Raw genomic sequence first — 24,936 nt, 5'->3', positions numbered from 1 at the left:
AGACGGCATGAGATAACATCCAGTGCCTTGAGCTTGCTGAGCAGTCATAGATTGTAACTGCCACTATTGTGCTCTACTATTTCAACTAGACTGAAAGACAGGCAGGCAGGAAAATGACCCTTTTGCCACACAGTCCTGGAATCTAGCTCCCCACTGATCTTCCCACTCTCATGCTTCAGGTATTATAAAACTTACTGCATATATAATTTAAGCAAAATTAAAGATGAAAAGGCTATCAGATAAGTAGAGATTATTATTTGTTTGCATTTATAAATGCTGATAATAAACTTTTTTTTTTCATTGTTGCTGCATTGCCACTTTGATTTCAGTTCATTGTGAGTGATGGTCAAAAATATTTATTATGTTTGCTTATAGCTGATAGTAATAGTTGTTCCTGATAGCTCAGTTGGTAAAGGATCCACTTGCAATGCAGGAGACCCTAGTTTGATTCCTGGGTCAAGAAGATCCACTGGAGAAGGGATAGGCCACCCATTCCAGTGTTCTTGGGCTTCCTTTGTGGCTCAGCTGGTAAAGAATTTGCCTGCAATGCAGGAGACCTGGGTTCAATCCCTGGACTGGGAAAAAGCCCCCGGAGAAGGGAAAGGCTACCAACTCCAGTGTTCTGGCCTAGAGAATTCGATGGACTGTATAGGCCATGGGGTCACAAAGAGTCAGACACGACTGAGTGACTTTCACTTTCACTTTATAGTTTTCTTTCATCCAGATTTTCAGTCGTACGGTATCATCATTCATTGAACTGGTCTGTGTTTAGATGGTCCATTATATATATAAACAAACTTTGAACAAATGAGTTTGTTTTCTTCCAAATGCACTTCTGATTCTGTCTGCAAGTTGTCTTTAAGTTTAAGTGATGCTTTATTTTATGTGAGCCCTTACCAAAAATGTTTTTGGGAGCCACTTTCTTTTTTTTAATTGTTTGGCTTTATTGCATAGGAAGTGATCTCTTTTGCCTCATCTTGGATGTGATTTATCTATTAAATAAACTGTGATGGATTCTAACTGTTGTCCTATTGCACGACAAAGTAGGACTCTACAGAGTGAGAGCTTACTTCGTATTTTTAAAAATTTATGTTATTGAAATATTAGCTGGTTTACAATGTTGTATTAATTTCTACTCTATAGTAAATTACTGATTCAGTTATACATATATATATAACTGAACTTTCTCATGTTCGTTTCCATTCCATTGTGATTTATCATAAGATATTGAATATGGTTCCCTGTGCTGTGCAGTGGTACCTTGATATTTACCCATTCTCTATATAATAGTTTGCATCTGCTAATCCCCAACTCCCAATCCATCCCCCCCTCCAACAGCCCTCCTCCTTGGAAACCACATGTCTGTTCCCTATGTCTGAAGTCTGTTTCTGTTTCATAGATAAGGTTATTTGTGTCATATTTTAGATTCCACATATGTGATATTATATGATATTTGTCTTTCTCTTTCTGACTTAGTATGATTATCTCTAGGTCCACCCATGTTGCTGCAAATGGCAGTATTTTATTCTTTCTTATGAATGAGTAGCATTCCATTGTATATATATACCATGTCTCCTTTATCCATTCATCTGTTGATGGACATTTATGTGGCTATCATGTCTCAGCTATTGTAAATACTGCTGCAGTGAACAATGGGGTGAAGGTATCTCTTAGAATTATGGTTTTCTCTGGAAATAAGCCCAGGAGTGGGATTGTCAGATCATGTGGCAGCTAATACTTTAAGTTTTCTAAGGAACCTCCATACTGTTCTCCATAGTGGTTGAACCAATGTATATTCCCACTGATAGTATAGGGCGGTTCCCTTTTCTCTACATCCTCTCTCCAGCAATGCTATTTGTGGACTTTTTAATGATAGCCATTCTGACTGGGGTGAGATGTCACTTTGTATTTATTGTTTGACATTTAGTGATGTGGGCAGCAGTAAAACACAAGGTGGAAAGTGGCAGTATTAAACTAAATGAGCTAATGTGTTAAAAGCACACTTTCATACTTGAAGATGGCAACAAAGCTGCAGTCTACAGGTACAATAACTTATTTCCCAGGATTTATACTTATTGAAAAGAGTATGTGCCAGTCACTGATAGGACTGTTTGATACAACCCCAGAGCAAAGCTGATCTGTGAACAAACACTCCTCTACAGTTTTGTGGTTTAACAGAATCTGTTTAGGTTACAGGACTATAGTTTAGAAGGTAACTCACAGTGAGTAGAGATTTATAACTTCTTTTTGTCTGTTTGGTAAAGGAGCAGTATTGCCTTAAAGAGATAATATTTTTAAAGGACTTGTTTTAATATATGCTAAGACTAAAAGACAAATATAAACCTTTTCTTCTTCCTCATTTGAATTTTACCTTTATCCTTTAAGTTCCTATATTCATTCAAGCAGTCATACATTTAGGAAAACCATTTTAGATTCTACTTTGTGCCAGTCAAAATATTGTGTGTTATTGGTGCAACAGTGCACAAAACAGACATGGCATGGATCTGTATTCATAGAATTTATAAACCAATTTTTAAAAGGGTTTCTAACTCTTGCATGAAAAGACACCATGTAGTACTGTGCTGTCCAGTGCAGGCACATGTGATTATTTAAATTAAAAATGATTTAAATTAAATAAATCCAAACTTTCAATTCTCCAGTACATGAGCATTTGAGTGCTCAAGAGCCTCCTGTAGGTGATGACTACCATATTGGACAATGTAGATGTGGAACATTTCCACCATCATGAAGGTTTTGTTGGAAAGTACTGCTCTGAAGTTTGAGATGCAGAATTAGCCAAGCAGAGGGGTGAGAAAGGTCAGTCCTGGAGGCCTCTCCAGAAAGCTGCTCAAACAGGCAAAAACCAAGAGTAGCAGAAAAAACTGAAAGAGCGTCTCCTGAGGTGAAAGATAAAGGCTTGGCTGAAAACTGAAAGAAGCCACTAATGTCTTGCTCAGTTGTTGGATGAGAAACGTTCAGTGCTATTCTGTGGCAGACGAGGGAGCTCCAGGAAATTTCCAAAAAGGAATGATTTGGCCGGGAACATCTCCAACAGAGAAAAGTTCAATAATTGTGTGAAATCACTTGATGCTGACTTGGCCAAATTTCTGTGGTAATTTTGATCCTCACAAAATGTCAGTTATTTCACACACACACACAAATATTTATCATGCATAATTTCAGCTACTCTGAACAATTTGCCAGCATTTCCCGTATTTTACCTTTGAATTTTGTAAAATTTCAAGATATTTTGTGGTTACATCCAAGAGAAATTTTAGGTTATTTTCTTCTTTTTATTTTAAACCATAATGCTCTCATGAATTTGCAGTCTTCCATTTGCTTCTTGAAACTGAGATACCAAATCCATCAACTCTCCTATCAAGCAAATAATTGGCTCAAATGTAATTATATTATTAATGAAAATAAGGATGACCCATTTCTGTTCACGTTTAGTAACAGTTGAAATGGTACATAGAAATAATAAACTTTAAAATGAATCAGCAGAGAGAATCAAAATAAAATTCCTAAAACACAGTATGTCTCCTAAACCTCACTAATAAAAGTTATCCTTCTGATAGATTTGGTCTTGATGATCAACAAGTAGTAAATGTTACATTTTCTCAAAAAAAAAATCTTTGATGTTATCATCATTTAAGTACACTTTAAGTTAGGAATTTGGGACTAACAGATACGCATCACTACATTTAAAATAGATTAAAAAAAACAAAGACCTATTGTATAGCACACAACTATATTCAATATCTTATAATAACATATAATGAAAAGGAATCTAAAAAAGAATATATATATATATATATATATATACATACACACACACACACACACACACACACACATATATGTATAACTGAATCACTTTGCTATACACCTGAAGCACTGTAAATCAACTAAGCTTCAATTTTTAAAAAAATTTTAAAAGAATACTTTATACACAGGAAAACAAAATCCTCAATATCTATAACTGTGGTCTCTCAATAGAAATGTTAGCAAACCTGTATTTGTACCGAGAGATCTAAAATTTGGGCATCTGTTGAATTACAAAATCAGTCCTATCTTTCCTCCATCAAAGTGTCCAACCTAAAAACGAAAAAAAAAATGAGCAAACTTATCAGCCATCCATCTGGGCCATGAGAGAGCAATACCAAGAGGTACAAGATTTAAAAGTAAATTTAAGGATTTACTTAATGTTATAAGGAGAAATAGAAATTTACCTTAAGTTTCCTGATCTGTTACTTGCCTCATTCACTGGACTCAATGGACTTTTCATAGCAAGAATTCAGTCAAGGTTCTATTTGGAAATGAGGACCTCACAAGAGTAATTGCAGGCAGCAATGATACAGATAATGAGCCAAAAAATTAGTCCTCTTTACTATGTTTATTAAAAATAGAGTAATGGGTTTGGTTTCCACTAACAAGGCAAGTCCAACTCATATAGTTATGAATGAAAAAAATTTCAAACTCGTAAGAAGTTTGAAAAGAGAACAATTAAGTGCAAATCAGGTAGGGGATTTTCCCTGGGTTGCAAGGTTGCATCCATTTCCATCGTACAGTTGAAGCTTCTTCTATAAGAAAGTTAAGTTGGTTTGGCTTTGTGGAGCCACATTCTCACTGGAATATGTTAGATAATCCATTAAATATTGCCTATGTGAACTGATGAACTCTGTATTGCAGAGTATCTTGAGGAGAAATAGTTTACTCTGGACACTTACTCTAAAGGCTTACACTGTAAATACAGTAGAATCAAACTAGAATATCTGTCAGATGTTCTTTGTAAACCCACTTTGTTTATTGAGATGGTTGAAATTCACCGGCATTTATTCTCACTGTGTTTGACAATAAGTTACTCATCTTAGTAAGTGGTGGAGCTCTGACTTATGACTTCTACTATGGCTCTCGTGTCAGGAAATTTTGAAGCCAGGAGCTGAAGTATCAAATGAATCACAGGCTTTCCTTTTGGCCGTGAGGACCACCGGGCTGGAAGTTTGACACTGAATGACTTGAGCATGTGTGTGCACTCCGTCATGCCCCACTCTTTGCAACCCCATGAGCTATAGCTCACCTGCCAGGCTCCTCTGTCCATGGGATTTCCCAGGCAAGAATACTGGGTTAGGTTGCCCTTTGGAGGGGGTTGTCATGCCCTCCTCCAGGGGATCTTCTGGACCTGGGGATCAAACCAGTGTCTCTTAGGTCTCCTGCATTGGCAGGCAGGATCTTTACCACTAGTGCCACCTGGGAAGCCCAACCTGAGCATAGAAGCATGTGTTTACACAAGAAGAGATCTTACTTTTGTCTCTCCTAATAAAATACGAGTAAATTCCCTGGTGGGTCAGAAGGTGAAGAATCTGCCTGCAGTGCAAAAGACCTGGGTTTTATCCCTGGATCGGGAAGATCCCCTGGAGAAGGGAATGGCTACCCACTCTGGTATTCTGGCCTGGAGTATTCCATGAACAGAGGATCCTGACAGGCTACAGTTCATGGGATTGTACAGAATCAGGACACGACTGAGTGACAAATACATACAAATAATCCTCTTTACTTAAGTGGGATCTCTTTAGTTTGAAAACATGTTCATTCCTACTCTGGACTATTTATGAGGTGAATTTTTATTTTTCTTTCTTTAGATCAGCTGTTTCCAGGGACCCACCCTTGTAATATGAATACAAAGACTAGAATGATTTGTAATTTTGTTACTGATTTATCAACACTAAATTGTGTGCTATTTGAATTCGTTTGAATAGAGATTGACAAACTTTTTCTGTAAATGACCAGAAAGTTGATATTTTAGGCTTGGCAAGACATAAAATCTCTGTCACAATTCCACTCTGCTGCTGTAATGCAAAAGCAACCATAGACAACATAGAAATGAATAAGCATGGTAGTTTTCCAATAAAACTTTATGTTTGGACACTGAAATCTGAATTTCATGCAGTTCTCACGTGTCATGAAATATTCTTCTTTTGATTTTTTTCAAACTTTCTTTACAGTATCATTAAACTTTCTTTACAGTATCAGTGGCAAATATTTTTAGTTAGGAAAAGAAAAAAAATTCTGCTTATAATCTGAATTGTCTCAAGTTAAGTAGAAAGATCAGGTTGAAGCATCTTTCTATAGGATGCTTCCTATAGTAGATAAAGGGCATTATGGTTCCTGTTTGTGTGGACAGTATTCTCACCAATCCTTTTCTTAGGCATGCACTTCCAAACCTCCTTTATAGTTGGTTTAGGGCTGCTTAACTAATTTTGGCAAATAGATTGTGATCATGAATTACGTATACTACTTCTGTCTTCTGTGGGATCCAGTCCTTTCTCTCTTCCTTTGTCAACTTGCTGAATGTAAGAGGACTCAAAGCTCTTGGAGGATGACCAAGCCAATAGATGGAATAATTCTGGATTCCTAAACCATCTTAGGAAGAACTGCCTACTCAGTACCTGACTGGGCTGTGAAATGAGCAGGGGATAAATCATTACATTGTTCAACAGTGGAAACGTGGAAACTCATTGCTGCAGCAGAGCCTAGCCTAGCCCGACTCATGCAATCTCTTTTCTCAACCTGAATGCTTAATTGAGTGTTTAGTACACAGTAGGTGCTGAATGGACATTTGTTGATGGTTGATAGATATCAAGCAATAAGTTTTACCTCGTCATGTTGAACATTACTAAAATATGACATTATGTTATTAAAATAAAATGTATGTATTATAGATAACCAGGTTTCACTTACTGTACATGAGTTCAGAACAAAGATAAGAATAATCCTGCTCTAGTGTGATGCATGCAACCGCACGTTCTATAATACTGTGTTCATCCTGGTACAATGGCATACATTTGTTGTGCTGATAGTATGTGCAAGGAATTGAGGCTAGGGATACAGATAGGAATCGTTTATGACAGATTTATTATTTCTATTTTGTGTTATTTTTTTATTGGAGTATATTTGCTTTACACTGCTCTGCCACTTTCTGCTGTACAGCAAAGCGAATCAGCCATACATATACATATATCCCCTCTTTTTTGGATTTTGTTCCCATTTAGGTTACCACAGAGAACCGAGTAGAGTTCCCTGTACTATGCAATATGTTCTCTTTAGTTATCTGTTTTATACATAGTATCGATAGTGTACATATGTCAATCTCAATCTTTCTATATGGCGTCCATACATTTGTTCTCTACATCTGTGTCTCTGTTTCTGCTTTGCAAGTCAGATCATCTGTATCACTTCTCTAGATTCCACATATATGCATTAATATATGTTTTTCCCTTTCCAAGTTACTTCACTCTGTATGATATTTTCTAGGTCCATCTACATCTCTGCAAATGACACAATTTCATTCCTTTTTATGCCCAGTAACATTCCACTGTACATGTATGTACCACATCTTCTTTCTCCATTCATCTGTTGATGGACATTCAACTGCTTCCATGCCCTGGCTTTTGCAAATAGTGCTGCAGTAAACATTGGGGTGCAATGTGTCTTTTTGAATTATTGTTTTCTGTGGCTTTATGCACAGGAGTGGGTTTGTTGGGTCATATGGTAGTTGTATTTTTAGTGTTTTAAGGAACCTCCATACTGTTCTCCCTAGTGGCTATATCAGTTTACATTCCCACCTGCAGTGCAAGAGGGTTCCCTTTTCCCCACACGCTCTCCAGAATTTACTGTTTGTAAATATTTTGTTAATGACCCTACTGACCGGTGATACCTCATTGTAGCTTTGATTTGCATTTCTCTAATAATTAGTGATGTTGAGCATCTTTTTATGTGTTCGTTGGCCATCTGCATGTCTTCTTTGGAGAAATGTGTATTTAGGTCTTCTGCTTATCTTTTGATTGGGTTGTTTTGTTTTTTAGATATTGAACTGCATGAGCTGTTTGTATATTTTGGAGATTTCAACCTTTGTCCGTTGCTTCATTTGAAAATATTTCCTCCCATTCTGAAAGTTGTCTTCTTGTCTTGTTTATGGTTTCCTTTGCTGTGCAAAAGACTTTAAGTTTAATTAGGTCCCATTTGTTTGTTTTTCTTTTCATTACTGTAGGAGGTCAGTCCAAAAAGATCTTGCTACGATTTATGTCAAAGAGTGTTATGCCTATGTTTTCCTCTAAGAGTTTTATAGTGTCTGGACTTATGTTTATGTCTTTAATCCATTTTGAAGGTTTTGGGTTTTTTTTTCTGTGTGTATGATGTTATGACAGATTTTAAACAGAGTTTTCTGAGCATCATACTTAACAATTAAGATGGGCAAACCAAAACTATCCAAAAAAGAGAAACCAGAGTATTCAGGAAAGGAACAGATATTAAACGCATGTGTCACCTATACAAACAAAGAATTATTTTGTACAGTAATCAACATGAATGGTGAGAATACTCAGATGAATAAATCATTTTCCAATGCATTAGAAATGGGAAATTTGAGACAGATGGACAGGTGTACCCACAGCTGTGAGTACAGAATAAAAAGTAAACAGCTCTCTCTGAGGATTCTAAACAGTGGCATTTGAACTGAGTCTTTAAAAGAAAGATACGGGTCACTTGGCAGATAAGGGAAAGGCAAGTGTTTCAGTGTACCTTGGAGGAAGGATATAGACCAGGGTATATTATGTAATAGAATGGGGTTCACAGGCAATAAATAGATATAGGAAAGAGATGAGAAAATGCCAGATAGGCCAGATCATGAAGGTTTGGATGACATTTTAAAGGGCTTGGAATTTCCCTATCAGTAGCTTGGAACCACTAACAGTGTTGGAAAGGAGGAAATAATGTGGACATTTGTATTAAAAAATAAAATTACAGATGCGGAAAGCCCTATAAAGACAATACAATGTAATAATTGTCTCTACAGTGTTATATATTATTAAAATACATGTGTGATTTGAGTCTTGAACCATGAATAGGGGTAGACATGTATTTTAGAAGGTGGCCAGAGAAGACCTCTCTGACAATGTGAGGTTGAGCTGAAATATGGATGATGAGAGGTTGGTCCATTAAGGCCAGGAGGAGGCACATGTGCAAAAGCCCCAAGTAAGGATAGAGTTGGGCATGTTTGAGGGTCAGAAAGATGGTCAGTGGGACTAGATCACATGAGAGAAGGTGGGAGGGGCAGAGCACCGGGTCAGAAAGTTCAGTTGGACCCATTCCCATAGTCTTTCACATCATGTAAGAAGTGGGGACTTTTTTCCTAAGTACAGTGGGAAGCATGTTAAGGGTTTTTTTTTTGACTGCCACCTGCAGCAGCTATGTGGGAAGGAGATTATAAATAGGCTGGAGTATAGTACACGTTGAGTAGTTGTTGGGGATCTTGTTGGATTATCCAGACTGCAGATGAGGCTATTTGCAGAAGAATTGAAAAGAACTAGATTTCACTGGAATGTATGTTGGAAGAAAAGCTGAGAGAATGTATTGTGGTTGGTTGTGAGAGCTGAGATAAAAAAAAGAATCAAGTATCAGTCCTAGATTTTCACTCACTGAATAGAGGAGCATTTGTATTTACTGTAATGGAAACAATGAAGAGAGGAAGAGACTCACAAAGGAAGAGAGAGTTCGGATTACCCTCACTAAATGAAATTCCTGTTAGCTCTCCAAAAAGAACTATTGAGTAGACAGCTAAATATCACAGTTTAGAGTTTAGAGAAGTCAGGACTCAAGACACAAATTTGAGATATTTATTGATTATAATTAATGTCTTGAAAACATATGCAGTCATCTAAGAGAAAGTGTAGATAGAGCAGAGTTGAAGCTTAGGACTGAACCATGAGGTGTTTCAACAATTAGAGGTTAAATGAACTGATAAGGGGGAAGAGATAAGCTTGAAAAGCAGTCAGTGAACACATGGAAAATCAAGTAAATGTTGCTTTAAGAACACCAAAGAGGAAAGAATGCTCCAGGAAGGAAGGAAGGAACCACCCTTTCAAATGATGCTTGAGAATTCAAGTAAAAAGAGAACAGAAGTTGGATTTCTCCACGTGAAGGTCAAGTTCACCTTGACAAGGGCCCAATGTGGATTGATTTTTGAAAAAGAAAGAAAAACTTGGGACAAGAGAAAGAGTAACTATAGATATCGGCTAAGAGGTTTTCCTTTGAAGACAGTAGAGCAGTAAGGGTGTAGGTGGAAATTTGAGGATAAGGAATGTGGATTAAGGAAGTTGACACTGGAACATATTTGTTTATCGGTGGGAACAAATCAAAACCAAAGGGAAGGACAAAATGAATGGTGTTGAAAGGAAGGAGCTTGATTGCAGGACTACATCATGGAGAGGGCAGGAGGGTCTGGGATACAGAGAACAAAAGAAGGGGCTGGTCTTAACGTTAACTCTATATCTTAGAGCAGCTTTTTAAAAAAGGTTAATGAAAGTGGAAAAACATTCATTTAAAAGATGAATAAGATTTAAGATCCAATATGTACCATGGTGATTAGGATTGAATGGAATAATTGAGATTCGCTAGGAGAGAAGAACTTAAGTGTTCTCCCAAAAAAATGAATTTTAAAAAGAAAAGAAAGGTAAGTATATGGGGTGATGGATGTATTAATTAACTAGATGGGGGAATCCTTTCACAATGTATACATATATCAAGTCATCACTTTAAATAACTTACAATTTTGTCAGTTACACCTCAATAAATAAAGCTGTTAAAAAATGGAGACAGTGAGTGAGATTACAGCTCTAAGTAGGTTGATTTAAGAAAGGCAGCTTTGTTTGTGTCTTTTTATATAGTTTTAAGATTTGGAGGGGAAAATAGTTCCCCCATTGGAGAAGGAAATATTTGAAAACAATTAAGCAGTAACAATTATTAGAAAGCTCTTCCTTGCTTGGAATCAGAATTCACTTTCTTCTTTACAGTATCATAAATTTAGACTCATACATCATCAAGTATGGTATAGATAGCAAAATATTACACCCTTCATTGTGGATGATAATTCTATTGATTTTGACCAAGAGTGCTTTAAATACATGTAAATTTACAACAGGTTATTTGGAGCTTGTTTAATATGAGTCAGATACAATTCCATATTTTTCATGTTTGTTAATGTTAATTTAAATAGCCTCTAAAGTGAAAGTGAAAGTCATTCAGTCTTGTCCGACTCTTTGCAACCCCATGGACTATACAGTCCATGGAATTCTCCAGGCCAGAATACTGGAATAGGTAGCCCATCCCTTCTCCAGGGGATCTTCCCTACCCAGGAATTGAATGGGGATCTCCTACATTGCAGGCAGATTCTTTACCAGCTGAGCTACCAGGTAAGCCCTTTATTTAGGTCTTAATTTACAGGAGAGTAGCTTAAAAGTATATTTGTATCTATTAATTTTCAACTGTTAAATCTATTTTATCTCAATAATTTTCTCTATTAGTAACTTAGAATTTTTGCCTCTTTAATCCAAAATACTGACTGTCCTTTCAGTTTTGAGATGTCTTATATCTTCTTCTCAATCAGTGATTCCTCAATCATTTGTCTCAGAAGAAAAAAATGTTTGACTTTTATTTTTTCTTTTAATACGTTTGTCTCTTATTGAACAGTCAACGTTTTCCTGATTATTAGCATCAACTTTAGGCTTCCTCAAATCGGTTTGTGATCTCCTTCCTGAATACCAAAACAAGTCCGCCTCCCTTGTATATCAGTGTTGCTCTCCTGTTCATCCTTATTTCTGAAATATTTTATTTCTCGAACATACAGAACTTTAAAAAATCTTGACTCCAAAACAAGATTCCTCTATGGTAGCACTAGGTTCTGTACACATCTTCTTCTCCTCTTTCTGTTTGTCAGTATCTACAGAACCACACTTATTTCTGAGAAGACACTCATCATTCTCGAAGCAGAGTCTTTTAGACTATGCTTAAAAGATCACATTTATAATTCCTCTGCAGTGTAGTCTTGGTGTATGAAGTCAGGTTTTGAGTAGCTGTCTGAATATCCCGATATTGTCTTCTCCCATCATTACTCATTTCAAAATAAGCTGGCTTCTCTTTCCAAAGTTCCAGCACAGCTTCCCATTCTTCCACGGGATCAGATTTAATTGTTTATTCCATTGCACCCTCTGTTTCTGAGCCATGAAATTTTTTCTTTCTCCTTTCACAGAAATATCAAGTCAGTGCCTCCTATTTTAGGTTTTAATATTATAATACTTATTTCCAACAGTAATTTCTATAAGGGTCATTCTAATCTAAATTGTGGTGTGGTAACAAACAGCCCTTAAAACCTCAGTGGCTTACCACAACCAAAATTCATCTCTTACGTAAGAAAATCCACTGTGTACTGGACAACTTTTCAAGGTATCTGAATTCCACGGAGTGAGTCATACAGTCCAGTGGCTTCTATCTCATGACACCACCCATGTTGCTGCTACCTGTCTCTTCAAACTCAATATCACCCAACCTGACCCATGACACTGCTTTCCCTATCCCAATCCATCAAACCTAGTGCTTTTCTAGTGTTCCTGTATAGAGGTATGGAATCCATCATTTAGGCAATTGAAGGCAAAAACTTGCAGCAGTTTTTATTATTCTTTGTCTCTGTCTTATATAAGGGTCTCTTTGACCCCTAAACACTCAGTGATACACTATTTAACAACCAGTTCTCCAGAAACAAAATGTTCATATGTTTATATTTATCATACATTTTATTGTGCTTCCCTGGTGGCTCGGACAGTCAAGAATCTGCCTGCAGTGTGAGAGACCCAGGTTCGATCCCTGGGTTAGGAAGATCCCCTGGAGAAGGGAATGGCAACCCACTCCAGTATTCTTGTCTGGAGAATTCCACAGACAGAGGAGCCTGGCAAGCTATAGTTTATGGGGTCGCAAAGAGTCTACCACAGCTGAGCGACTAACACACACATACACGTTTTATTAATATAAAGAATATGTAGGGACTTCCCTGGTAGTCCAATGGTTAGGACTCTATACTTCCTCTGCAGGGGACATGGGTTCAATCCCTGGTCAGTAAACTAGGATCCCACGTGCCATGTGGCACAGCCAAAAAAAAAAAATAGTTAGAAAAAGAATGTATAGTACACAACTTACAATGATAATAAAGTACACAGTCCTCTGTTGTAAATTTCACATAGCCACTGGATTCTCATAAAATGTTTTGTTTTTTGCAAACCTCTTGTTTCCATAGCCAACTTAAGGTTGAAACTAACAAGTAACTCAGATACATATGTTGGTTGATAGTTTACCTTACATTAAAGAGAAAAGATAAGAGTGAAACAACACAGATATATGTCAGAATTTCATTCTTTTTATCAGTGATGTGAATGACTTCTTTGCTGAATCAGATAACTGTTTTCACATCCTGGAGAAATATTTCCTCAATTTCATGTGATATTCACAATGAAATATCTGCAGCCATGATATACTTCTAAAAATAATCTTTATTATTAAGATTTTATCCATCACTTTCTTAAGTCTGCAAAATCAGCAAGATAATAAAGCAAGCTCAATCAGCAAGCTCAAATGCTATAAATCATATAGCATTTGACAATTACCAAGGAATAAATACTTCTCTGATTTCCAGCTACCAGTGTGACATAACTGAATACAGAATTGAAAAAATTTGCACAGTAACACACCGTTTGATATTTCCCATAGAAACACAACAGACATGAATAGCCTTGAGAGCATAGATAATAGTTAAACGTAGTAAATAGGGGCTTAGGAATTAATTACTGTTGAATATTTTAATAACTTTGTTTTAATATAATTAATTACAAGTTGATATAATTTAATTTTTAATAACTGTGCTTAACAGGCAACTAACAAAATTACTCAAAACTTAATTACTTGCTCTTGTAAACCAGTATGCACCAACTCCAACACTCTACTACAAGCAGTAGTTGATTCTACTAAAAAATCTTATAAATCAGTTGACTCCTCTCCATTTCTGACACCTTCACCCTAGCCTAAATTGCCATTGCTTTGCATTAGCCCCTCAAAATAGCCTCTTGTTTTTCTAGATCTACACTTAATTTCTCCCAAATTACTCTTCAAGCTTCAACTAGTTATTTTTAAATGCCAATATGAGCATGTTTTCCAACATATCCGTTAATTTATCTGTGCGGCAAATGATTGTTGTGTATCCCAGACACTACTTCAGTTTTTAGTTGACTAAGGTAAACATGAACGAAAGACGAAAACTCTCGGATCTCCTGGGGAGATACAGAAGGTACTGGCAGACCTCAGAGATACTGAAGTTTTGATTCCAGGCCACCGCAGTAATGGGAATACCACCCTAAAGTGAGTCTTGTGACTTTGTTTCTCACTGTTAATGTTTACACTACACTGCATTCTACTATGTGCAGTAACACTGTGTCTTAAAAAACAATATACATACCTTAATTGTAAAATAATGCTTTTGAAAATAAATGATGTAGGTTGACTTACTTGACACAGGGTTGCCACAAACCTTCAGTTTGTAAAAAAAAAAAAAAAATGTGACATCTATGAAGTGCAGTGAAGCAAAGCACAATAAAATGAGAGTAAGGACGGTCTGCACAGTTGTCCCTCACTGTCCGGGTCGGATTGGTTCCAGGAGCCCCTGTAGGTACCAGAATCCGCAGATCCTCAAATCCCTTACATGAAATGGTGTCGCCTTTGCATATAACCTAGGCATACCCTTCTGTACCCTTTAAATCATTGCTAGATTACTTGTAATACCTCATTCTATGTAAATAGTTATAAATACAATGTAAATTGCTGTGTAAATAGTTGTAAATACTCTGTGTAACTAGTTACTGGCAAATTCAAGTTTCTCTTTTCAAGACTTGCTCTATTTTTTTCCCCAAGTATTTTCGGTCTGCAGTTGGTTGAATCCACAGATGCAGAACCCAAGGATACCAAGTAATAAGAGTACATCAGAAGACAGTGAATGATACAAGATAGGGTAGGAGAGTGCAAAGCAGGGTAAGATAGAGATGCAGGGAATTCCGGTCCTCAGGTCATGCCTCATAGACAAGGGGAGATTTGAGCAAGGATTTGACAAAGGTAAGGGTGCATCCATTTGGATTAGGCGAGAAATAGCCAGTGGACACAAGGAGCCCAGTGTAGCTAGAATAGACTGAGCAGGGGAAGATGGTAAAGACAAAAAATTTAGTCAGGGACTGACAGCGGACAGACTATAGAAGGTCTCATACGTCGTTGCATGGACTTCAACTTTTACTCCACTTGAAGCCTGGGGCCAAGCTGGGTTTTGAAAAGAAGTGTATCAAACTTTTCAAGTAGATCACACTTGCTTAAAGCCTTCAGCTGCTCCTCTTGCTCTTCAGGTGGAGTCTAGTGTTCTTCATGTCCCAGATAATGTGACCTTTGTGCCACGTGCTCATCCTCACCTCCTGCTACTCTCTTGGCTTTCTTCCTGTAGGTCTATTAAATCAAGTACTGTTTTCTGCCTCAGACAGGGACATCGTCAGGCACTCACAACTGCCTGAGCTTCCCCTCCATAATATCAATACCTATCATATTAAAATGATTGCTTTTGATTTTGTGATTAATTGTTGGTCATATAGGTTGCCTACCTCCACTGCTACTCTCTGCTAGAAAAGAAAGTTGATTCAAACAGGGCTAGTGTCTCTGCTGCTGTTCACTGATCTATCTCAAAGAATTAGACCAGGGTTTGGCACAAATATTTGTTGACTGACTAAATGAATGTCTTACGTATTAATATGTTCCAAGCATTTAACTTAAGATCTGTCTCATGATATACAGTCTGTAATTTTTTGATGGAATGAATAGGTAACTGAACACAGGATGTATGGATGAATTGATGATTGAATGAGTGAAAAGAAAGAATAAATGAATGAATGACCTATGTCATTCTGTATTCCCAGTTGTTGTTTACTCACTGAGTCACGTCGGACTGTTTTGTGACCCCATTGACTGTAGCCCACCTGACTTCTCTATCCATCGGATTTTCAGGCAAGAATAGTGAAGTGGGTTGCCATTTCCTTCTCCAAGGGATCTTCCTGACCCAGGGATCAAACCCACATCTCCTGATTGGCCGGTGGGTTCTCTACCACTGAGCCCCCAGGGAAGCCCGTATGCCTAGTACTGAACCCAAAGTCTGGTTCATGGTACGCGTTCTGTATTTTTTTAAATAAATAGATGATAGGATGGATGGAAAATTTAATGTGTGAATTAAAGTCAATGTATAAATGAATGAAGCATCTTTAATAAAATCAGAAGGGTTTCCAGCCTCCAAGAAGAATATCTCTTTTGCCCAGAGAGGGTCACTTGATCAGCCAGCCCATTAGTTCTCTACTTGGTTTTCTGCCATGGATATATTTTGAAGAACATTTTTATTAGTTTTGGAGTCACTTGCAAGGGACTCTTGAATTCTCTTTTGGCTCGCCGGCATTCTTGTTCACACCTGACCTGCCATAGTTTGCGGATCTCCCTGGTTTCCTTACTTGGGCCACATTTCCAAGTGTCCCTTTGATCTCTGGCACATACTTTTGCTAGGCTTCCAAAAAGGTGTTTTGAAACAGTCTCCAGATTTCCTGTGGCTTATTGACTTTTTAAATTATTCCTTTCATTTGTTTTTCCTACCCAGTGCCTACACTTGTTCTTAGGTTCCCTTTATAAAATTGAGTAACCACACGATATATAAATTTTCTCTCCGAGCCCAGAATGGTTTCAGTGTTGTGATCGCTCAGAGACACTTTTTCTTCCAGGTCTTGTCCACCACCCAGTCCAAGTCTAAAATATTTTCCTTCCTTAATAATTCTAAAAGACATTTTTCTAAGAGGAGGTCATTTATCTTATCCAATAAGCTTATATTCCTATTTCTAATCTATATGTGGACTGCAAATAAATTAGTCTCTGAGAAAGTGTAGAGAAAGAGAATGCTGTGTCTGTGTGTTGTAGAATGAATATGTGTACCATTATACAGTGTGTACACACACATAAATGTGTGTGTACACACTGTATAATTAACAGTTACTTTAAAAATCATCTCATTGATTTCTAACTAGGAAAGTCTCTAGTCATGATCGCTCTTCTGGCAGAAACCAAAATCTATTCAAATAGATATCATAAGATGATTTTGGGTTCCCATCTACAGAGGTGAAGTGCTAGCTTATTTCTTTTTTGTCATATTTTCACCTTCCAAGTGCTATTTGAAGGTAGAGTTCAACAATCTAGTAGAAGTAGGAATCATTTAACATAACGAAAAACTAGCTTTCACATTTTTTTGCCCAAGCATTTCATCAGTCAGGATTTTTCCTACCAAAGATGTTTATTTTCAACCATTTCTTGCTTTATTTGGCTAAAAGGTACGTTCTTTGCTACATTTAATAGCCATGTGTATGCTACCCAAAGTAGAGATCACAGAGTTTTCATCTGCAGATTTTTACCAGACTACAGTGAACCAAAGAACATGTTAGAAATTTGACCCTATAGTGTATATATACTTCTTGCAAATATTTTAGCAGACTGGCTGGTCTTCAAAACTTTTATATGATAAAACACTTACATAGTCAGTGTTTATTCAGATTATAGATTGTGGTGTGAATGTAATAGATTGTGTTTTAAATAGCGAAAACTGAAAATGTGCCTTTTTCCACTTCAAACTTTTGGCTTGTTCAAGTAATAATGAAGATTAGCTTTAAAAATTTGGTGATATGTTTTCCATCCATGATATTGACATATGCACATAATTATCTTTTTTTTTTTCTTTTTGATGCAATTTCATTATTTGTCATGCTGGCCGTGGTGCACCAATAAAGCCAAAATATCATATTAGAATTCATGACAGTTTTCACATTGTATTATCAATATGTGGAAATAATTGTCTGCTCTGAGATTAAATTACATTATTGTGTATCTTTTTCATGCCTAATAAATAATGATGGATGGCTTTTATTTTCATCACCACCTGCAACCATTTAGTCACCCCTTGATTGTTGAAGATAAAATAATAAAAGGCAAATGTTATGTTGCAAGCAGAAGAATGTAGTCAAAACAGTTGTATGTTCCTTGCTTCCATTTGCATTATTTTAGTCCCTGAAGAGCAATGCATGGTGGTCTATAAAAGAGATCAACCTGGGGGAAACCTAGAAAACAGTTCCCATATATGAGGAGAGAAGGCTGTGGGAATTTTTTTTTTTTTTTTTCTGGTAGAACAATAATTATTTCTTGGTGCCCGATTCTTAATCTGAAAATGAGTTTTTTGTTCTGCAGTGCAAATCAGTTACGTGCAATTAGAATGCAAAGCAGAGGCACATCTTACTGTTTAGCCTTTTTTAAAATAGAAATGAAAACAGCCCGGAAATTGTAGCAAAGTTGAACGTGCATGCTAGGTGATTTTGAAATCCAAAGACATAAAACTATGCATAATAAAAAGGCCACTCTAAACTCATTACATTTTTTGAAATAGGCAATTGGGAGGCTTAATTTTAAAATTCGTACTTGCATGTTTGGTAACTTGTTAACTATGTTTTTAATGGTCAGTTGCCTTGCCAGTGTGTTTTAGGTGTGTTGTGTTTGTTCTCTTGTGTATAATTCCATTGCCTCATAATTCAGTTTTATCTATGTCTGACCCGTTCGGGTTTTTCTTTTAATTGTTCAAAGTTCTGCTTAAACAAAATTGATTCATCTTTTTTGGTGAAACTTTGAAATTGAAATTATAATCAGCAATGCTTTGAGTTTTCAAGGGGAAAGAAACACCTCTGAGTTTTATGATCCTCATATATTTCATCTCTGAAGAATGTCAGACTTTTTTTTTTTATAAAATAAATAGACGATGTTTATAATGGAAACTAGTCATTTGATCATTTCAGTTACAACAGTGAGGTAAGAAAGCAAACTGTAGACAAAATCTTTCTTGATATTTGGTTATGAGTCACAGGCTGACTCTACAGAACCTTTTCACATGATCGGCTGTTATCTTTAAATCAAAAGATGACAATCTTCTCAAGCACAGCAGAGACTCACACCAAAATCCAGAGGTAATCCTATCAAATGTCAAATTACTGCAGAAGAATGGCTTGAAAAATAGGCCAACGGTCCATTATTTGATGAACCCCAAGTGAACATTTAGGTTTATGGAGTCTGTCTTTCACTGGGCATTCTATTAACGCTCTTCCCAATTGTTTTAGAGCATTGATTTAAAAAGAGCACAGGAGCCCTTCCCTTGTTTATGGCTGTTTTGTTATCTGACTACCCATCTCCTTCTATAATTAAATGGCATGAATAAAATGATAATAAACATAATTTTATTTGTACCATTACTCATTGCAGAAAGTACATATTTACATCCCCTACAAGAAGAAAAAGAAGCCGAGAGCTTGCTTCCTTCACATTTGAGAGAGCCGTGCTAAAGTCACAGGTTTTCTAGATTCTCTGCGCCTGCAAGGAATTTTGTGTTTGCAGCCTGTAAGGCAAATCCATTCGCAGTGGGTGCATATGTATATATCCTCTTTCAAGGGTCAAGATTTTACTTGGCCCGGGAAAACACCTTAGAAGACCAATCCTGCAAAGCAAACTTGCATAAAAGCTACCCAAAAGGTATAACTGGGACGTCTCTCTGCAGACACAACGCTACACACTGTAAAGAAAGTAAGATTCAGCACATGCAGTGTAACTCTTCTGATTAGAAGCGCCTGCTGCTCTTTGGCCCTTTCTGTGTTCTCTGCAAGTCCTGAGAACCCAAGGCTTTACCCAAATATACCTAGTCCCAAAATTACAGTCTCACTCCCTGGCAAACAGAAAGTTCTAGAATGACAACCTCACGGGACAATTTTATTTTTCTCTTGTGTTATCTCTTGTCTGTTCTGATTTTCTTCAGCCAAAGTCTTCCTGACTTGACCTAGCAAAAAAAGAAAACAGAAAATATGTTGCAGAAACTGTACCATACATACTCAAAATGGAAATGTTGAACGAGCTCCATTAAAATAAATCATTCTTAGTGCTGTAATCATTCTTTTTTTTTTTTTTACTTTCACACTTTCTGTTTTCCTAGTGGTTTGCTAATTCTAATAATGTTTCTCAAGTCTGTGCTTCGTATATGAAGACCTTCAGAAGTTTTTAATTCACATCAAAATTATTAACTTTCTTGGCTTACATATTTGCAAGAGAGAGAAGTATGAGCAAAACACTTACATCCATGCATGCACTAAAATACCGGAACCTGAAAACCTGCCCCCTGTTAACAGTTCAGTGCTCTGGACTTACAGCAGTTACTCTGCGCTTCTCAGAAAAACATTTTGAAGAAAGAAAACACACTTTCGACTAATAAAATTTATGTTAGAATGACAACAAATGTCAACATTTTTGAAGTGTTTTGAGCACTTTTGATGTTTAAAAAATATATACACAATTTGAGAATTTTTAGGCAGTGTACCTATTTACAATTGTAATTTTTAACATCCGAGGTTGGGGAGATCAGTTTGTCTGAAATGTAGACAAATGTTCACAGCATTAACACCAGCAAAGTCATTTTGGATTAAGATTCTTAAAATAAACGTACTCACTGAGCAGTAAATATTTGTCCAACTGGATATTCTAAATGTTGAAATCCGTTAGTCATTTTTTTTTTAATTTATTTTTTAATTGAAGGATAATTGCTTTACAGAATTTTGTTGTTTTCTGTCAAACCTCAACAGGAATCATTTTGGTTGAACTCCTGCAGCACAATGAGATTGCTTTCACTTTTCCAGCAGGCATCTTAAGTCACGTTAGGGCTTAACAACTAGTCCTGGATTCCAGAAAATACTGTGAGGGAAGGAAAAACAGACTCTTTGGCTGGAGTTGTGGAAGGAGGGTGGGACCTTATGAATTAGATGACTACATAAAACGTAGGCAATTTTATTTTGGCAACAAATTCAGGCTTTTGCATTGGGCTTGAATTTTTTTTTTTTCACACTCTTGATTCAAATACATGTCTACAGTTCACCTAGAAAAAGAAAGATTCTTACCCATCTGCAGAGCACAGTTTAACTAATAAGTACTTGTTCCATTTTTATCTTTCAGATTAAAGTACCATGAGCTTAGAAACTCTGCAAGCTATAAGATCTGCCCTAAGGTAAGTGACTAGGATCACGGAGTAATAACTCAAAGATGAGCTCAGATCATGTCCACATTCATGAGAAGAGAAGCGCATGTTTGATGAATAGTTGAGATGATGTCATAGATCAGCTTTGGTGGAGTGTCTAGTGTTCTCAATCATCCTCAAAATATTATTTAAAACACCTAGAAAATAGTACCTTGAGGGTGGTGATTTCTCAGGTGAAATAGTGCCCTGAACTTATCAAAATGTTTCATTAGCTAGACATTTATTTGGAAACTGTGAACCAGTAGAAATGGCTGGTGAAATTTATGGCATCTTCCATTGAGCCAGTTGACTTTCCTTAGCAAGAATAGGCACCCTAATAATGGGCTCTCATCTGCCAGTCCAGACCAAGGACAATTTGATGTAGCTCCATGGTAGCATATTTTAAGCTTTTTTTGAAGTTCAGGAAGACATCTTTCAGAATCCGCCAGTACTTCAGAAACGTGGCTCGCCAAACCAATCAATCTAGTACAAAGTTTGTTTTTAGATTCCGAGTTCCTTGTTACTGCTTTGTAAGCAGATGTCTTCAAAGATATAATATGGTGAAGAGATTATGTGATTTTTGGGTGTAGCAGTTCTGCCAGTTATAATTAAAAGGGCCAACATCCAAGTTTTGTTTTCTTTATAAACACTGTGGAGTGTGTCAGTGGCCGATCTAAAATTACCCACAGAAGAGTGTGCGTTCTCTTCTTTAGCACAAGATAATGAAGATGGTGTGTGAAATGCGCCATGGTTATAATAAGCTGGTGGACTTGTGGTCCTACGCGCAAACTTGTCCAAATGTAATTATAAGAGTTTTAAGAGAATTGCTGCTTCCTAAACTGACTAGTCAAGTGACTCAAAAGTTAATATCACCAAATTAACAAACTGACTTTGAAGGTCTACAATTGTACCTTAGAAAATAGCTACTTGGAAGTAATCATCCTTTTTTACAGGGAAACAACATCTTTTAGATGCATCTCAATGCAGGAGGTGCCTATTTAGCATTCTCTGTAGATACTGCTTCTGGAAAGGTGTAGTGGATCTAAAAATGAAAAGCCACAAAGAGCTGGGCTCCCATGTCTTTTTCTAATGGGTGGGGGAGAGAGGGCCAGTATGAACCTGCTCTGTTGTTTATGTGTTTGGAAAGGTGTGATTGCCAGGCTCCCCAGCCTGAATCACAAGGGCAAGAAATCAGATTGAGGCCCAGAATCTGACAGGGAACATCTCAAGATGATTATTTAATTGTAAGCCTCTATACAAGTGGTTTCTATATACAGAGAGGAAAAAAAGAAATCAGGGTAAAGCTTGGAGCCATCAACATATAATTCTTCCAGGGTTTGGGAGATAGTCTAAGAAAGATGGCATCCATGCTAGAGATCTGTATATATCAGGGAGGCTGAAGACATCTTTCTCCTTTCTGTTTGGAGTACAGATCTTAATAAATCCTGTGGAGAAACTGAAATGTAGTAACGTTGTTCCAGTAACGAGAATCAGGGGATCCCAATGCCTCTTATAGGGAGTCCCTCTCAGTGGCTGGTGCGGTTGAGTGACTTGTAGCTTTCCCAAAGGCAATGGGTGCTAGAATCACTGAAGAGAAAATTGTCACTCAAAGTAACCTCATATTTTGCTGCAATTTAGTTTGTTTTGGATGTTCTCAGTGGCCTAAAGCATGTGTCTCCTGTCTCAAACTTACCAGATTGAACTACTAGGTGATCTGTAATTGCTTTAAAGGGGTTGCGGGACGGGGGGCAGGCAAAAATTTTAAAGTAACTAAAATTTACCAAAACAACCATCCAGTCTCAAAATCATGTCCAGTGCTGAGCTGTGTTTTTATTTCTGGGGTATCTGTATAGTGGTAGGTAATGTTCGTGTTGTTGCATACTCTCTTCATGAAAATATAGGTACTTGTTCATGTTCAATCCATTCTTCTACACTGTGGCCAGAGCAGTCTTTTTCAAAGGGAAAAAAAGCATTTAGTGTCTGAGCAAAGAGGGAAATATCAATACTTACTCTTGCCTGGTTTGGCCCTGTGTTCTCATCCAGGCTCATCTTATACTAATGCCCTTTTATTCTCCAACCCCCACGTAATCTGGCTTTCATGTTATTTCATGCTATCTAAATTCTAGATAGCAGTTGCATATCTGTCCCCCTAACATGGAATCCTTCTTCATGGGCACATCCCTAATTAAGGCAAATGCCTCTATCTTTATGTCTGGTAAGAGATTATGATACTCCTGTAATAGAAATGATCATGGTTGTAATTGTGCATTTGTATGTATGATCCATTGCCTAGAATCTACCTCCTGATCTATAACCTTCGTGAAGAAAAGCACCATGTCTATTTAGCTTATTACTACATGCCCTGAACTTATCCCAAAGCTCGAAATACAGGTACCCTCAAATATTTCTGAAGCAAGGGGATGAATGTCCAGAACTTTTATTGAGCATTTAGACTATGGTTTCCCATGTTATAAAGGCCTATATTATAGGCCATCTATCTATTTTATAAAATACCTGGTGGAGCTACTAAAGGATATAGTTGGGGGCTTCTCTATAAGATTTTTTTTTTCTAGTGAGGTTAAGTAACCCTAGCTGCTGTAACAAACAGGCCCAGCATTTCAGCAGTTTGCCATATAGGGGCTGATATTTTACTCTTGGCATAGTCAAATGTGAATTGGGAATGACAGATTGCTCTGCTCCCCAGAGGCACACGTGGGCCCAGGCTACGTCCTCTTATTGTTCATCCTTTCATGAAATCTTGAGAGGCCTCCCGGATTTTTGGTATCTGTCATCCAACAAGCAAAGAAACAGAAAGATGAGGCTTTCAAGTGGATGTATCTGTTCTCTCCACATTCTGTTAGCCAGAATATGATCACCTGATCCCACTGGATTGCAGGGCAGCCTGGGAAATGTGGCCTTCTTTGTGCCACACATGGTTTTGTTCCTGCTACAACTAGGTATAATTGAAATTTGCCAGCCGTTCCTGGATACTCCAAAATTATATTATCAGTAAGAAAAGAAGAACAGTGCTTGAAATCAAACTCTCAAGGAAGGCAAGTGCCAACATTAAATGGACTGATTTAGTGGTATTGTGTCTGTCTAGGAATGTGCTACATGGTTTGGTAAATACAGTTTTCCTACTGCAGAGACTCTCCAAACAAGTACATTTTGAAAATGAACTTTGAAGAATCAGCTGGAGGGTATACAGATTTTTATATTCACTTTAGGATTTTTCATTTTCATATTGTACTAGTTAATGTGCCAAAATGAAAATAGCTTTTCACAAAATGGAAGTTACATTATAAAGCTGGAGTTGGTATTATTTATTGCTGAATTTCAGTGGAATCTCAAACAGAGTGATGTAACTATGGAAGCAGTATCCTCTCCTCCACTGTTTCCCTCAGATTCTGTCAAATAGATCAGGAAAATGAAATGTATGCAGGGTTGACTTTTAATCAACAGAGACACAAAGACCCTGATAGATAAATCAGTTGAAAGAGAACATGTACAATAAGTGACTGGCAGTATTGTAAAGACAACATTTTAGGCTTGACATTGAAGATATTCTTGAAGAATAATTTATCTGGGAGAAAATCAGCTTGCTCTATAGAACTGGAGAAAATCAGCTTGCTCTATAGAACTGCCAAATGTAGTGATAATCTACCGAATGCATCCGTTTCAACCTTACTATTTGGGAAAGTTTTTCTCTTTTAATTGAACTTTTTCCTTTGAGAAGATATGTAGCATGGACCTGTGTTGCTCTTTGATGTACAAAGCAGATGTGAAATTGGATTTCAGATTAAGTGACAGAGGCAGACTAAGATTAAACACCAAAATCATCTATGAAATCCATTTAATCATTTGTGTAATCATGACACACTTTGCCATAGAGAAAATGCTCACCAGCT

The 24,936-nt window shown here is 37.0% G+C and overlaps 1 long non-coding RNA gene across 1 annotated transcript in view; it reads left to right on the top strand.

Moving 5' to 3' along the window:
• Window positions 1–24,936, top strand: part of LOC145520893 (uncharacterized) — an 867,842-nt gene that overhangs the window by 668,763 nt on the left and 174,143 nt on the right. The window contains exon 9 of the long non-coding RNA XR_014064880.1: window positions 20,968–21,019. This is a non-coding gene — a long non-coding RNA (uncharacterized LOC145520893). The remainder of the gene's footprint in view (window positions 1–20,967; window positions 21,020–24,936) is intronic.

Source organism: Giraffa tippelskirchi, chromosome 9 (assembly GCF_054371585.1).
Source record: "Giraffa tippelskirchi isolate mGirTip1 chromosome 9, T2T-mGirTip1v1.2.pri, whole genome shotgun sequence".
Taxonomy (NCBI): domain Eukaryota; kingdom Metazoa; phylum Chordata; class Mammalia; order Artiodactyla; family Giraffidae; genus Giraffa; species Giraffa tippelskirchi.
The sequence above is the reverse complement of the archived record's forward strand: the minus strand, read 5'-3'. Positions and strand labels throughout refer to the sequence as shown.